Below are 14,989 nucleotides of genomic sequence, written 5' to 3'. Positions count from 1 at the left end.
ACGTGGCAGGTGAAGGTTTTCTCCTCACCTTTGTTATCTGATTAGTTTTAACATGTTTTTGGCAGCCTATAAATGTTACACAATAAGGGTATCTTGTAAAAGTTGACTGCTGCTTGTAATTTTAGCGTTGTCAAGGTGAGGGCAAATTCTAAAAATCTGGATCATTTTCAATCCATGCAGTTTTTCTGGATCATTTTCAATTTTTACCGTTCTTGCAAAGAGAGTGCTGCCTCTCTCTGAGAGAGAGAGAGAGAGAGAGAGAGAGAATGACAAATAAAATCTCGCTTTGGGCATTTGGGGAACATTTACTTTTCTCACTCATCTGGGAAAACTAATTCACTCTCATTGTACCTGTATCTAGTTACTGCACAAACAAAAGAATAGAAGGAGGAATGTCTGTAGCAAATGTGGGATTTTAGAGGACACGTGACCTTTTATTCCTTGTGTAAATGATATCCAGCTTATTGGTGAAATGCAGTGCTCTGGCAATCTTAGGTTTCATGAAAGAATTCCTTTTCGTGTTGGCTCTTTATTCAGTAAGGTTGCTGTTTGAACTTCATTTTTTGCATGAATTTATTAACCTAACTCCAGATTGGGGGATAATTAATATGACTATATATGAAATAAAAGAATCACTCTCTAAGCAGAGCGTGGTGGCTTATGCCTGTAATCCCAGTGCTTTGGGAGGTTGAGGCAGACAGATCATTTGAGGTCAGGAATTCAAGACCAGTCTGGCCAACATGGCAGAACCCTGTGTCTACTAAAAATACAAAAATTAGCTGGGTGTAGTGGTGGGTGCCTGTAATCCCAGCTACTCAGGAGGCTGAGGCAGGAAAATCACTTGAACCTGGGAGGAGGAGGCTGCGGTGCCCCAAGATTGCGCCACTGCACTCCAGCCTGGGCAAAAGAGCCAGACTCTGTCTCAAAATAAAATAAAATAAAATAAAATAAAATAAATAAATATATATATATATATATATATATATATATATATATATATATATATCACCCTATAAATATGGATAGAAAGCACCAGGGAAGAAAGAAAAAGCCAAGTCTCCAGATATCTGTTCAGTTTCAGGAAATGGTGAATCAAATTATTGAAAACTTAGCTGAGAAAGTTTGAGTGAGATACTATGTTCACCAGCTAATTTTAGATCACAAGACACCAATTAAAAGAAAGAAAGTATAAATTAAAAGCTCTAAGTAAATATATATTGAAGTCCTTCCTCTCAGGAAAAACACATACCATGTTGTTGAGCAAACAAAATGAATCACATGATCAAAAGAGTGTTATCACTTAGAAAACAGTGTCACCTTTAACAAATGGTTCCTATCACCTCTCCTTAGCAAATGGGTGGTTGTGTTTACTGGGACCATATAGTTTATTTTGTGACAGTGGGATTAGCAGACCACATCTGGGATTTGGCTTTGCTATTTCTTGACATGTTGAGGGATGTCGACATGCTGAGGTGAATTCCTGCTTCTCAATGTCACTTGGGCAACAAAAGCATCACCTGGGCAGCACATTTCACTTCAACTATCCAAAGAATTACTGGTGCAAATCCATCTTTAAACCATGTAGAGGAAGTCAAGCACAAGGACTTAGGTGACACAGACAACAGAAGACAGACGCTGACAGGCTTTCCAGTACAGTGCATGGTAGCACCGGAGAAAAGTACCACCAAAGTTAATCATAGCAAAGGCAATGCATGTATGAGCTGTGCTTTTAGAGCTAATATTGCATAAATTGATAAGGCTATTAATTTTTACAAACCAAGGTAATCTTTTAACCCTTTTTTAATTGGTGGTGGAGCTGAAGGGAGACTATTTAGGAAAACTGAACAGAGATGTTTGATTTTTGTTTTGCAAAATGTAAACATGCCAGATCTTTGTTTCTTTATCAAAAATGCTCCTTTGATTGGATTTGCACTACCTTTTAATGATTATTTGTTAAAACACCACAATCATAATGATGTTTGATATTTAACAACTCCCAGGCTTGAAATGTATTTAAATATTGTAGTCAAGTTCTGCTCAGTGCTCATGCCCTGTCACAGCAGAGTTATTATCTACATCACATCTCCAAATTTATGAGGAAATCCTGTCATGCTCTAGCCCTTTTTGTGATAAAAACGAAACTCTTCAGTTATGAGCCCTGCACACTTTAATCAAGCCAGTGGGTTATCGGTCGTTGTACTGCCACATGGAGGGCCTGACAATTAATGATGTGGTTTCTTTTTATTTCCTAGTTACAGAAATATAAGCATATAAACAGCACCCAGTGCACCAAAACACATTTACAGCCATTCAACAAAAATATACTTATGAGCATTTGAACAAATAACATACCAACATAGCATGTTTGTTTTAAAACATGTCACTTATGTTAGAATTTTAAAAATAATAACAATTATGACATTTGGGCATCTGATATTTCAGTTATCACATATTTATGAACATATGTACTTCCTTGTTTTGTTTAAAGTCTTAACACAATATAAATGTTGATTTTTGAAGGAAGTAATAGCATACCAAGAGGACCAAAACCAAGGAAGTATGTTTCTGTTAATTATTACTTTGGTCTGAAATGTACTCCGAACATGTATTTTTCTGTAGCTCTAGGATCTCATATAGATGTGGATTTGTGATGATGTGGGAACAGGGATAAAGCGTGGAGGAATTTGAAGATGCTTTCATTGATAAGACAATACATTTGCTTTATTAATTTGCATATGAAAGAACGCTGGTGTCTTTGGAAACGTTTTTTGTCCTTCTGTTAGTAAAAGTCCATTATATGAAGAAGCGAATTCTGCAATGATTATGAAGAATAATTTCTTACAATAACACTAAACTTTGGGCGACATATTTTACTCATATTAAATCTCAGTATAACAAATGTATGTTTACATAAAAAAAATCACAATATCATTTTGTACATTACAATATTTTCTAAGTGTAAAAGAAAAAAAGAGAAAAATTCCAACATGTAGAACTTGTACAAATAAAATAATCCACATCATGTAAAATAGCATCATGTCAATAATCTAACGCTTTAGGAGACTGTACATTGAGAGGCATTCAGGAAATACTGATGCAAAGAGAAAATTAAGGTAGCATTTCCTAAACTCTACTAAGATAAAAAAAAAAAAAAAAAGTTTTTCTGCCCAGTGCAAAGGTCTCTAAATGGAGCATATCATAATATAGACATTTCTTTACATCATTTTAATTGAATTTTAAGAAGTCCCTCAGTCCTTCGAACTTGGAGTACAAATTTGATTTGTGAACCTCATAACATATAAGAGAATTTAATATAATGCATACCGGAGTTTTCAAGGAAGTAAAATGCATTAGTTTCTCTTTTTCAGTTCCAACATACAAGGTTGGAGCTCTTGTTTCTTTTCTCTAGTTACACCTAAAAAAAATATACAAATTGAAAAAAGCACTGACCTTTCCTTGCCTTTCAGTTTCAGCATAGCCCCTTAAAATAAGCTGAAGCTGAAGTTACAAACTATTGTTTTGCTATTTTTATTCTAAAGGCTGGCTGAGGAAGTTCGTATAATGCACGTTTCAATGGATCATCCCATTGTAAATTTTTTAATAGTTTGACTTAAAAGTTCCAGTTAAAGCTCAGCATTCTTAATGTATCACTTTTTATCTGGAGGTGAAGACATGAGATTTCATTCTTGGATTTAATTTATAGATTGTAAGGTTCTATGTTTGAAAAGTCTTTCCCAATATGCAACTAGGAAAGTTGTAAGTGTATATACTGAGATAGACTTTTTTTTCTTAGAATTTCTATAACTTGTTTCTTCTTTAAAAACCAGTAGCAGGCATAGTTCAGGTTCTAGTGCTAAGGTATATGATACACACACATATTTTTATATACATATACATACATGCATTTATTTATTTAATATTGTAATCTTCCTGAATCTAAATTGGAGGTAAATTCAAGTGATCAGGAGTTTAATTAGGGATATTTCATTCTGCAGGCAAAAGATGATAGCAAACATAGCAATAATAACTATATTCCCATCACTCAGAATATTTTATTTATTCCTTGAATGTTTGGTAGATGGGTAGAAGTCAGCTTTGGACTTGGTATACTTTTTGTGGGAATAGTCTTATCTTGAAGGGTTTTTTTTTTGACGTTCCAAATATGTGTATTTTTTTAAATGTGTCTCTCTGTTTATTGATTTCCAGTTAAATCCCTTAAGATTAGAGCTCAAGACAGTTGCATATGGTCTCACTTATAGATGCAGTATCCTTTAATAAATATTAGAATAAATTTAGTGTATCTACAAAATTTTCATAAGCTCGTTGTTTTTAGTCTGTGTAATCAATTAATGACTAGGAGAGGGGCACTTAGGCCTTCTGCTTAGAGAGTGAAATTTTCTTTTTTTTTTTTTTTTTTTACTTTAAGTTCTGGGATACATGTGCAGAACGTGCAGGCTTATTACATGTGTATGTATAATACTTATGTAATAAGGTATACCTTATTATGTAATATTACCTATTAATATTAAGGTATACCTTATTACGGAGGTAATATTACATAGGTATACATGTACAGGTGCCACGGTGGTTTACTGCACCTATCAACCTATCATCTAGGTTTTAAGCCCCGTATGCATTAGGTATTGGTCCTAATGCTCTCCCTCCCCTTGCCTCCCACCCCCCAATAGGCCCCAGTATGTGATGTCCCCCTCCCTGCGGTTCATGTGTTCTCATTGTTCAACTTCCACTTATGAGAGAGATCATGTGGTGTTTAGTTTTCTGTTCCTGTGTTAGTTTGCTGAGAATGATGGATTCCAGCTTCATCTATGTCCCTGCAAAGGACATGAACTCATTCTTTTTTTTTTTTTTTTTTTTCTGAGACGAGTTTTGCTTTGTTGCCCAGGCTGTAGTGCAGTGGTGTGATCTCAGCTCACTGCAGCCTCCGCCTCCTGGATTCAAGTGATTCTCCTGCTTCAGCCTCCTGAGTAGCTAGGACGACAGGCACCTGCCACCATACCCAGCTAATTTTTGTATTTTTAGCAGACACAAGGTTTCGCCATATTGGCCAGGCTGATCTCCCTCCTGACCTTGTGATCTGCCCGCCTTTGCCTCCCAAAGTGCTGGGATTACAGCCATGAGCCACTGCAACTGGCCGAACTCATTCTTTTCTATGGCTGTATAGTATTCCATGGCGTACATGTGCCATATTTTCTTTATCTAGACTATCACTGATGGGCATTTGGGTTGGTTCCACCAAGTCTTTCCTATTGTAAATTATGCTGCAGTAAACATGTGTGCATGTGTCTTTATAATAGAATAATTTATAATCCTTTGGGTATATACCCAGTAATGGGATTGCTGGATCAAATGGCATTTCTCCTTCTAGTTCCTTGAGGAATTGCCACACTATCTTCCACAATGGTTGAACTAATTTACACTCCCACCAACAGTGTAAAAGCTTTCCTGTTTCTGCACAGCCTCCCCAGCATCTGTTGTTTTCTAAGTTTTTAGTAATCGCCATTCTAACTGGCATGAGATGGTATCTTACTGTGGTTTTAATTTGCATTTCTCTAATGATCAGTGATGATGAGCTTTTTTTTCATATGATTATTGGCCACCAAAATGTCTTCTTTTGAGAAGTGTCTGTTCATATCCTTTGCCCACTTTTTGATGGGTTTTTTTTCTTGTAAATTTAAGTTCTTGTAGAGTCTGGATATTAGACCTTTGTGAGATGGGTAGCTTGCAAAATTTTCTCTTATTCTGTAGGTTGCCTGTTCACTCTGATGGTAGTTTCTTTTGCCGTGCAGTTCTTTAGTTTGATTAGATTCCATTTGTCAATTTTTGCTTTTGTTGAAATTGCTTTTGATGTTTTAGTCATGAAGTCTTTGCCCATGCCTATGTCCTGAGTGGTATTGCCTAGGTTTCCTTCTAGGGTTTTTATGGTTTTGTGTTTTACATTTAAGTCTTTAATCCATCTTGAGTTAATTTTTGTATAAGGTATAAGGAAGGGGTCCAGTTTCTGTTTTCTGCATATGGCTAGCCAGTTTTCCCAGCACCATTTATTAAATAGGGAATCCTTTCCCCATTGCTTGTGTTTGTCAGGTTTGTCAAAGATCAGCTGGTTGTAGATGTGTGGTGTTATTTCTGAGGTCTCTGTTCTGTTCCATTGGTCTATGTGTCTGTTTTGGTACCAGTACCCTGCTGTTTTGGTTACTGTAGCCTTGTAGTATAGTTTGAAGTCAGGTAGTGTGATGCATCCAGCTTTGTTCTTTTTGCTTAGGATTGCCATGGCTATACGAGCTCTTTTTTTGGTTCCATATGAAATTTAAAGTACTTTTTTCTAATTCTGCAAAGAAAGTCAATGGTAGCTTGATGGGAATAGCATTGAATCTATAAATCACTTTGGGCAATATGGCCACTTTCACCATATTGATTCTTCCTTTCCATGAGCATGGAATTTCTTTTTTCCACTTGTTTGTGTCCTCTCTTATTTCCTTGAGCAGTAGTTTGTAGTTCTCCTTGAAGAGGCCCTCCATGTCTCTTGTAAGTTTCATTCCTGGGTATTTTATTCTCTTTGTAGCAATTGTGAATGGGAGTTCGCAAATGACTTGGCTCTCTGCTTGTCTATTATTGGTGTATAGGAATGCTTGTGAGTTTTGCACATTAATTTTGTATCCTGAGACTTTTCTGAAGTTGCTTATCAGCTTAAGGAGCCTTTGGGCCGAGACTAGGGGGTTTTCTATATATACAATCATGTCATCTGCTAACAGAGACAATTTGACTTCCTCTCTTCCTATTTGAATACCCATTATTTTTTTCTCTTGCCTGGTTGCCCTGGCCAGAATTTCCAATGCTACGTTGAATAGGAATGGTGAGAGAGGGCATCCTTGTCTTGTGCCAGTTTTCAGAGAAAATGCTTCCAGCTTTTGTTTGTTTGTTGAGAATGAAATTTTCAAGTCTTCTTCATAGTTCTGTCACTTTGCCTGCTTTAGACCTTTTGAACCTATGCTATTAAGAACAATATGGCCAGGCATGGTGGCTCACATCTGTAATCCTGGCACTTTGGGAAGCCAAAAAGGATCATTGCTTGAGCTCGGTTGTTTGAGACCAGCTTGGACAACATAGTAAGACCCTGTTTCTTCTAAAAATAAAAGTAAAACTTCAGCTGGGCATGGTGGCACGTACCTGTGGTTCCAGTTACTCGGGAGGCTAAAGTGAGAGGATCACTGGAGCCTCAGTGAGCAGTGATAATGCCACTACACTCTAATCTGGGTAACAGAGCAAGACTGTCTCAAAAAAAAAAATAAATAAATAAATAAATAAAAGTTAATATAGGTTTTTTGAGAGTTCATAAAAATTAAGTTTTATGTGTTTAATAAATTGACATAATATGAACAGTAACATTCCCTGCCTTCATGGAGCTTATAGTCCAGTAGGGAATTCCAACAGCTACTAAATACTTTCTCTGTTGATGGTGGAGGGAAGCACATTGTGCCCAAAGCAAAGGCACTGACCCCAGCCCTGAGAGATGGAGAAAGGCTGGAGAAAGGCTTCCCAGAAAAGGGGCCATTGTACCTACCATTTCCAAGCCTGGTATTAGCAAACAATATTGAATTTACTAGATGTCTATAAAATCCCTGTTATCAGTCATTCCTTTTTAACTTTTTACCAGGGATGATGTTCTTTGTGTAACCCTATATAGTTTTTCAAACTCGTTCACAATAATTCCCAGTTGATTGTAATCTAAAATACAGATACACTATATGGTGTTTCACCATGTGGTATGTGAATAACTCAGACACATGTCTTCTAAAATGTTTTGAATATATGGAGTTTCACCAGTTCCACCTGACTACAATATACAATTCTGTTTGTACTAATTTCGTGGTAGCATTTCTTTAGTCTGCAATATAGATATGTATTTTTTTCTTTTATTTTTAGTTGGCAGTAATTGCACATATTTATGAGATAGTCTGATATTTCCATACATATATACAATGTGTTGCAATATATATTTTTAATGGTTTTCATGTGATTAAAATAAGGTTTCTAAATATTTATAAAATATATTAAAGATATATTTTAATTTTGTTAGTTTGGTACAAGGATATTTATGATAGATGGAATAAAAGAAAGAATCTCCAGGCATATGTTCTTAATTGGAATCTCAAGGCAGTTTCGTTTTCCTCCTCCTCACCTGTCTATTCTCTGGATGAGTTTCCTCTCAATTCCTTCAACTGCAGGGAGAAATGTATTATTGCCTAGTGATTTATTATCATCAGATTCATTCTTGGTAAGCTCAGAGAGTTCGAAAAATGCGCAAACAAGTACACATGGTACCTCTTAGTCATGTGGCTGTGTAAACGTAATTCTTGGGCACCTCGTTAACTTTCCTGTGCTGTATTTTACTCTATAAAACAAGGCTAATAATGTATAGTGCTTACTTTCACAGAAAATTGGGAGAGCAAAATAAAGTGTTTCATGTAAACCCTTAGCATTGTTCCTGGCCTAGAGAAAGCCTGCAACATATGTCAGCACAACTGTTAGAAACTAGGAGGCAGAATGTGTAATGGTTAAGTGTGTGGACACGGGCTATAGACTGACTGCCAAATATTTTTTAGCCACTGGTTGTATTATGTGTGTTTGAGATAAGGGTCTGTATTGTCGCTTTAATGTGTTTTGTAGTTTTGTTTCTAAGGCACCTGCCAAAGGGCAGAGACGTGACAATTAATAAACACTTGTTGATGGACATGTGCAGAATTGATGCGTTGGACGAGTGTTTTGGGATTCAGAGGAGGAAGAGATGAATCTGCTTTTGAGTAGACAATAAACCTTGCTTCAGGGTGGTGGGATTTAAGCTGCTTTGACAGATCCATGGATTACGCATCAAAGAAGAGTGAGGCACTCTGCGGGAGTGAGACCAGCAGAGACCTGTCAGCAGGAATAGGCAAGACAGCTTTGGAATTTTAGACAATCCTAGCTAGATCACAGGGTGCCAAATGGGGAGCCAAGAGAGAGGATATTGGAAGAGTCACCTAGAGGGAAGGTCTTGAAAGTCTTTAAATGCAAGGTTAAGAGTTTAGGTCATTTTTACTCTTTTCTATAGAGTAACAGTGAAGTAATTTTTTTTTTTTTTTTTGAGAGAGAGAAGGGTTAATATATATTTTCTGAAATAAATTTCATGTGAGAATATAATAATGGACAGGGTTACTGGAAGAAATAAAAGCGGGAAGAGACATTCACATTACTTTAGATTTTATGGTCTCTTTTTTAATTTGCAAAAAGAAGTAGTATCACAGGTCAAAAACCACAACCCTGTCAACAGAAACATGTAAAAGTGTGAGATTCAAGGTCTTGTCCCTGAAGACTAGGAAGAAATAGGAGGTGTCATTAATGATTGGCTCTTAGATCTGGACACAAATGTGTTCTTTTCCTGCTTTTCTAGTGCAGTAAGACACAGTGGGTACAATGCAAGGTTGTTTATTCTGGCTTTTTGATCAACAATAAGAATGCTGTTCAAACCTCTGAATGCCCGCTATAAACCAAAATAATGTTTTAGTGAGCCCATTATGCTGCAACCAGAAGCAACCTTGGAGCTCATGTCATTCCATCCTCATTCTACAGATGAGGAAAGTAGGGTTGAGAGTAGTAAAAGAAGTTTTCCACAATGACCTAGTGGGAGAGTGACTCTGAACTAGGACTGGAGCACAGTTCCCTCTTGCCCAGTATTGTGTCTTTCCTGCTACTGTCTACTGTACTTAACAGTGCCAGCACAGGCAGCATTGCTGTATTTCAGTGGTTTCAAAATTTCTGAGGTCTCTTCTGAGGTTTCCAGAAGTGAAGACAATGATTTTACAGTAATTTTTAATTGCTCACTTGGCCCGGCAATAAACCACCATCATGGGTGTAGGATGTTGCCTTATCGTGTTTTCGGGGAATTATAGCAGGGATGTGGCTTTGGAATGATGCCTCCAGGGCCACCAAAATAAGCTGCCTTGATGTTCCTATACTGACCTTTTCGATAGTTGAGCCAGTGTAGATCTGGTTGTCTTGAAGGGCCAGACTTCGTGCCTGGAGCTGAGTTCATGTACGTGGACCCAGACCACCTCAGGCACACTGCAAAAGAAAGCAGTTAGGACAGTGGTATCAATGAAGAAATAAAGGAATCATGGTTGCAGCATAAGGGGCTCACTAATTGCCTTCTTAGGTTAATTGTTTTCGTGACTGTCTTAATATATAGATTATTCTTTGGTAAATTTTTTGACATTGCCATAAAGTGAGCATGAGTAGTCTGAGAAAATAAATGTGGCTGAAGATTTGATTTATTTTCGGTATGTGATGTAAGCGTTTTGGAAAAATCTGATACAAATGCATTTGCAAAAATCCACTTAAAACTTAACACTTTATATTCTGGACTTTTGGGTGTGACACTTAACGTTGTTGCATACCCATGAGGTATGGCCTTTAAGCTGACAAAGGAAAACACATTTTGCATGTCTCATCAAAAAGGAAAACGCTCGTAAAGTGCCGAGCATGGTGACTGGCACATAGTAAGTGTTGGATGTACACAAGGTATTATTTTATCTGGGCATTTACTGTTACAATAAAGCCTTCATTGCCGTAATCCAATCGTGGATTTATTGACAGTATCATAAATTACTCAGTGGTTATAGGGTTGATACTGTGTTTCTGGCCGACATGGGAAACTTTGAACAACCCCTAAGGGAATTATAATTGGGTAGAAACTTTGATTTGTCCTTTCTAAACCAAGCTAAGTAGTAAAATGGTCTTTTAAGAAGCAATGAGTGGTGAACTGAAAGAAATAGCTTTAAAAACAAGGCCCAATTTGAAGTCTGGGGATGCGTGGGGCGGGGGCAGAGAGGAGCGGCTCTTTCATGTTTCTGGTTAATCTGATTGGATCAACACCACAGGTGCCGTCAGAACACCTACAGCCGTTTTCAAGAAAAGAGAAGCTGGCATTTGGGTTTGTACCATGGCTGTCACATTTAGACACATCTAGACAGATGAGAAAAAGATGGGTGACATGATACGCAGGAAGCCTAGACTAGTCAGACGAGGTGGGGGTGGGGGCGGCGGCGGCTAGCTTTCTTTTTCATTGTAGGATTGCCTTTGGGATGTGAGTAAATGATGAAGCAAGTTGGCCCTGGGCTGTGTGTTAGCAGCTGTCTTTCTTAGAATAGGGAGAGGAAGGAACTTCAGTATCGACTGGGGCTGGAGGAGGAGAAAAGCACTGAAGTGGAGGAGTCACGGAAGAAGGCTTCCAGCCCCTTCACTGTAGTGACCCTGGGTTGTTTTGTTCTCTGTGCTCTCTTCTGTGCCAGTTGTGCAGAGTGCCTAGAATAGCAGTCATCATCTACCTCCTTACATCTCTTGCTGTTTATTGAGGGGGATAATCAGGCAAATATGGTTTTTATTTATGTTGGGATAGACTAGGTTCTTGTTACTGAAACAATATGGAAATCTTGAGCAGCTTCTATTCCTTTTGTGCCTTTATAAATATTCTTTTCCCTGTCTGCTTTATCAGATCCTTAAAAAAAAGAAAGAAAAAACCTTCTTTGTTGACTCAATGAATATTTTACGTAGCTACTATGAGATAAACACTGAGTAAACTCTGGGAAAGAAGAAATGAATAACAAAGATAAATTGCTGCTTTCCTAGTCTAGACCTCATTATAACATGTAGTAAGAATATATAGACAGGCTATGAAAACAGTTCCATGGAGCTCAAGCCATGAGATAATTTTTAATGTGAATTATAATGAAAAATCACTGACTTTAGTGTTGATATCTGGAAATTGCTTAATTCCAAAAGCTGAAGTGAAAATACATTTCAATAAAAAGCAACATTTACAGAGAACCAACAGTGACATTCACACTGTTTAGTCCTTTGGAATTGCAAGTAAGGACAAAATATGAAGAATCCAATCCGTGATAAAAGCCGGCCGGACGCTTTCTTATGAAAGGTCTACTGTTCGAGGGCTGGACTGTTAGCCCTTCCCATGTGCTTTCCTCAGAGATCTCCATTTCCTTCCTGAACAGGGCTAATAGGTCAGATAAATATCCAGGCTCACAAGCAGTTTATGTCATTTCCACTCTGAAAGGATCCATCTCTAGGAAGATATTATGAGAGGCAAACTTGCGGAAGTCCTATTGTGTTAGCCAAGCCAGCTGGTGGGTTTGCTTTATCTGTTATGGAATTTTTACAAACTTAGGTGTTAGGATGAATATCCTGACCTGGTAGAGAGTGTTTATTTCCCCCTTCTTTGACCCTTGACACAGCTGTTTAGAGCTCAGTTGCTATTGGTTGATATGGTCAGATTCAAAGCCAAGAAGGGTGAAATGGGCAGGCTTTGAGACTCATACATACTGAGTATGGCCTGTGTGAGTTAGCCTGAAAGATCTAGGCAACGTGGGGAAGCCGTATGCACTCCACTTAAGAAGCTTGGAGGGAGATGCTATTTTTGCCTCAGGATTGCTGATTTAAGCTCTGGAGGGTCCCAGCAAACAAGAGTCTCATTTATTTTTAGTGTTCATCTTGTTAAGTGGTTCCAGTAGCTCTTTCATTCTAAATACCCTGACCAAAATTTCACATGTGCCCCACAAACAAATATGTACAAATATTATGAATCAATGAAAAGTTCATCTGAGAACATATTAAGCAAGGCAGTAGAGCTGCCTCCATACCTCTAGAAAAATGTCTTGTAGGTCAGGGCTGAGTGGTAGTAGAGGAAGGTGGAGTAATCTGTCAAGATGCTGCTTTAAGTTGTTTTGAGATGTGGTTCAAGAGTGTTTGTTGCTCAAACACCAAGAACCAGCTATTACTAGGAATAATAACTAGCATTTGTAAATCTCCAGATTGACAGTTTGCAAAGCACTTTCAAGTATTATTTGATCCTTGGAACAACCACCTATCTCCTGCAAAAATATGGGAATGATAATACCTGCTTATTAGGGATCTTGGGAGGATTAAATGAGATAGTATAGGTCCAAGTGTCTAGCCCAGCACTTAGTGGGTGGAAACAGCTGGGTAAATAGGAACCATCTTTAACAATGCAGAACATGAGGCCATGGAAAATTCAAAAGCATAACTACAGTCAGATGACTACATTTTGGGGCTCAGACTCAGGGACCCCCATTTTGCCCCTGACTAATCGTCACCTATGATTAAAGCAGAAACAAATATGGTCCAAACATGGCACACTTAACAAATCAGCAAGAAAGAGAGAGAGTTTGAGTATAGAGAGACCAAGTATTTTTGCCTTCATTTTTGACATACGAGCTCCCTGGACTGAGCAAAGTTCCCTTTGAAGTGGTGACTATGATTGAAGATGATCTAGGTTCTATTCTAATATAAATAAAGGAGTAAAAATACCAAGTTGAAATATAGAAATCCATCTGGAATCATTTTATTTACTTACATTAACACTGAATTATCCAATACTCAATAGTTTCTCTGTACCTAAGTGTTAACATAAATGAATGAATCTCTATGACCCCTAAATCCATTTCTTCACTTGCAATGTGATTATTTATTTACCCTGACTAAAAATGTAAATTTATAGTCTTGATCTGTGAGTTCAGCATTCCAAATCTCTTAAGAGAACAAAATGAGTTAATATTCATATTTAGTTATTCATGCCAAAGCATGGTTACATAGAAAAATGGTCACCATGTGTTAGTCAATAATAAAACTTTTTGATCTGTTATCCATTCCTCTTTCTAAGATCACTAATCAGTCAGAATTATACATTTAAATTGGTTTCTTAAACAAACATGTCTCAAACATAGTTGGGCACAAAACCACTCAGGGTTCCTATGTATAGTTGTGTGTCTCTGTGTGTGTGTGTGTGTGTGTGTGTGTGTGTGCCACCACACCCAGCTAATTTTTGCATTTTTAGTAGAGATGGAGTTTTGCCGTTTTGGCCAGGCTGGTCTGGAACTCCTGACCTCAGGAGATCTGCTCACTTAGCGTCCCAAAGTGCTGGGATGACATGTGTGAGCCACCATTTATAAGATTCTGATTCAACAAATCTGAGACAAGTTTGGAGTCTGATTTCAGCTTGTGTCCTGGCTGGGCCATTTTAGAATTGTGCAAACTTAAGGGAGAAAACAAAACTAATTTTTCAAGTCTCAATTCCTCATCAGTAAAACAGAGGTAATAATTCAGTAATAACTCCATAATGCTTTTCTCCTGGGAAGCCCAGGACAAAGGGTGGTGGTTCCTCTTTCCATTACAATTGTTATTCCTTGAATGCTTCTATATTTCCCCCATTATTCCAAATTTTAAGCCTTCTCTGTATTTATAAGGACAATACAGTTGGCCCTCCATATTTGTGGGTTCTGCATCCGAGGATGCAACCAATCATGAAACAAAAGTATTTGGAAAAAATAAAAATAAAAAACAATAAAAAATGCAAATAAGAAACAATGCAGTATAACAACTATTTATATACCATTACACTGTATTCATTATTATAGGTAACCTAGAGATGATTTAAAGTATTGCAGGATATGGGTAGATTATATGCAAATATTATATCATTTTATATCAGGGAGTTGACCATCCATGGATTTTGGTATCCGCAGGAGGGTCCTGAAACCAATCCCCTGCAGATATTGAGGGATGACTGTAGTAGATGTTCTTATACAAAGTCAAACAATGCAGTTTATATAAGTGAATCCTCAATCCTTTCAGCTCTTCCTCTATCAACTCTTGATTATTCTTAAAGGACCAACTCAAAGTAGTCCTCATGGAGGACTACTCTAATGTAGCTTTTTTTTTTATTGCATTTTAGGTTTTGGGGAACATGTGAAGAACATGCAAGATTGTTGCATAGGTACACACATGGCAGTGTGGTTTGCTGCCTTCCTTCCCTTCACCTGTATCTGTCATTTCTCCCCATGCTATCTCTTCCCACCTCCCCACTCCCCCGTCCCTCCCCCATTTCCCCCCAACGGACCCCAGTGTG

General features: G+C 37.7%; 1 protein-coding gene across 6 annotated transcripts in view; it reads left to right on the top strand.

Annotated features, from left to right (window-relative positions):
* Positions 1-14,989, top strand: part of MID1 (midline 1) — a 374,517-nt gene that overhangs the window by 245,461 nt on the left and 114,067 nt on the right. The window lies entirely within an intron of this gene.

This window comes from Saimiri boliviensis, chromosome X, assembly GCF_048565385.1.
Source record: "Saimiri boliviensis isolate mSaiBol1 chromosome X, mSaiBol1.pri, whole genome shotgun sequence".
NCBI classification, from domain to species: Eukaryota; Metazoa; Chordata; class Mammalia; order Primates; family Cebidae; genus Saimiri; species Saimiri boliviensis.
This window is presented reverse-complemented; position numbering and strand designations above follow the sequence as displayed.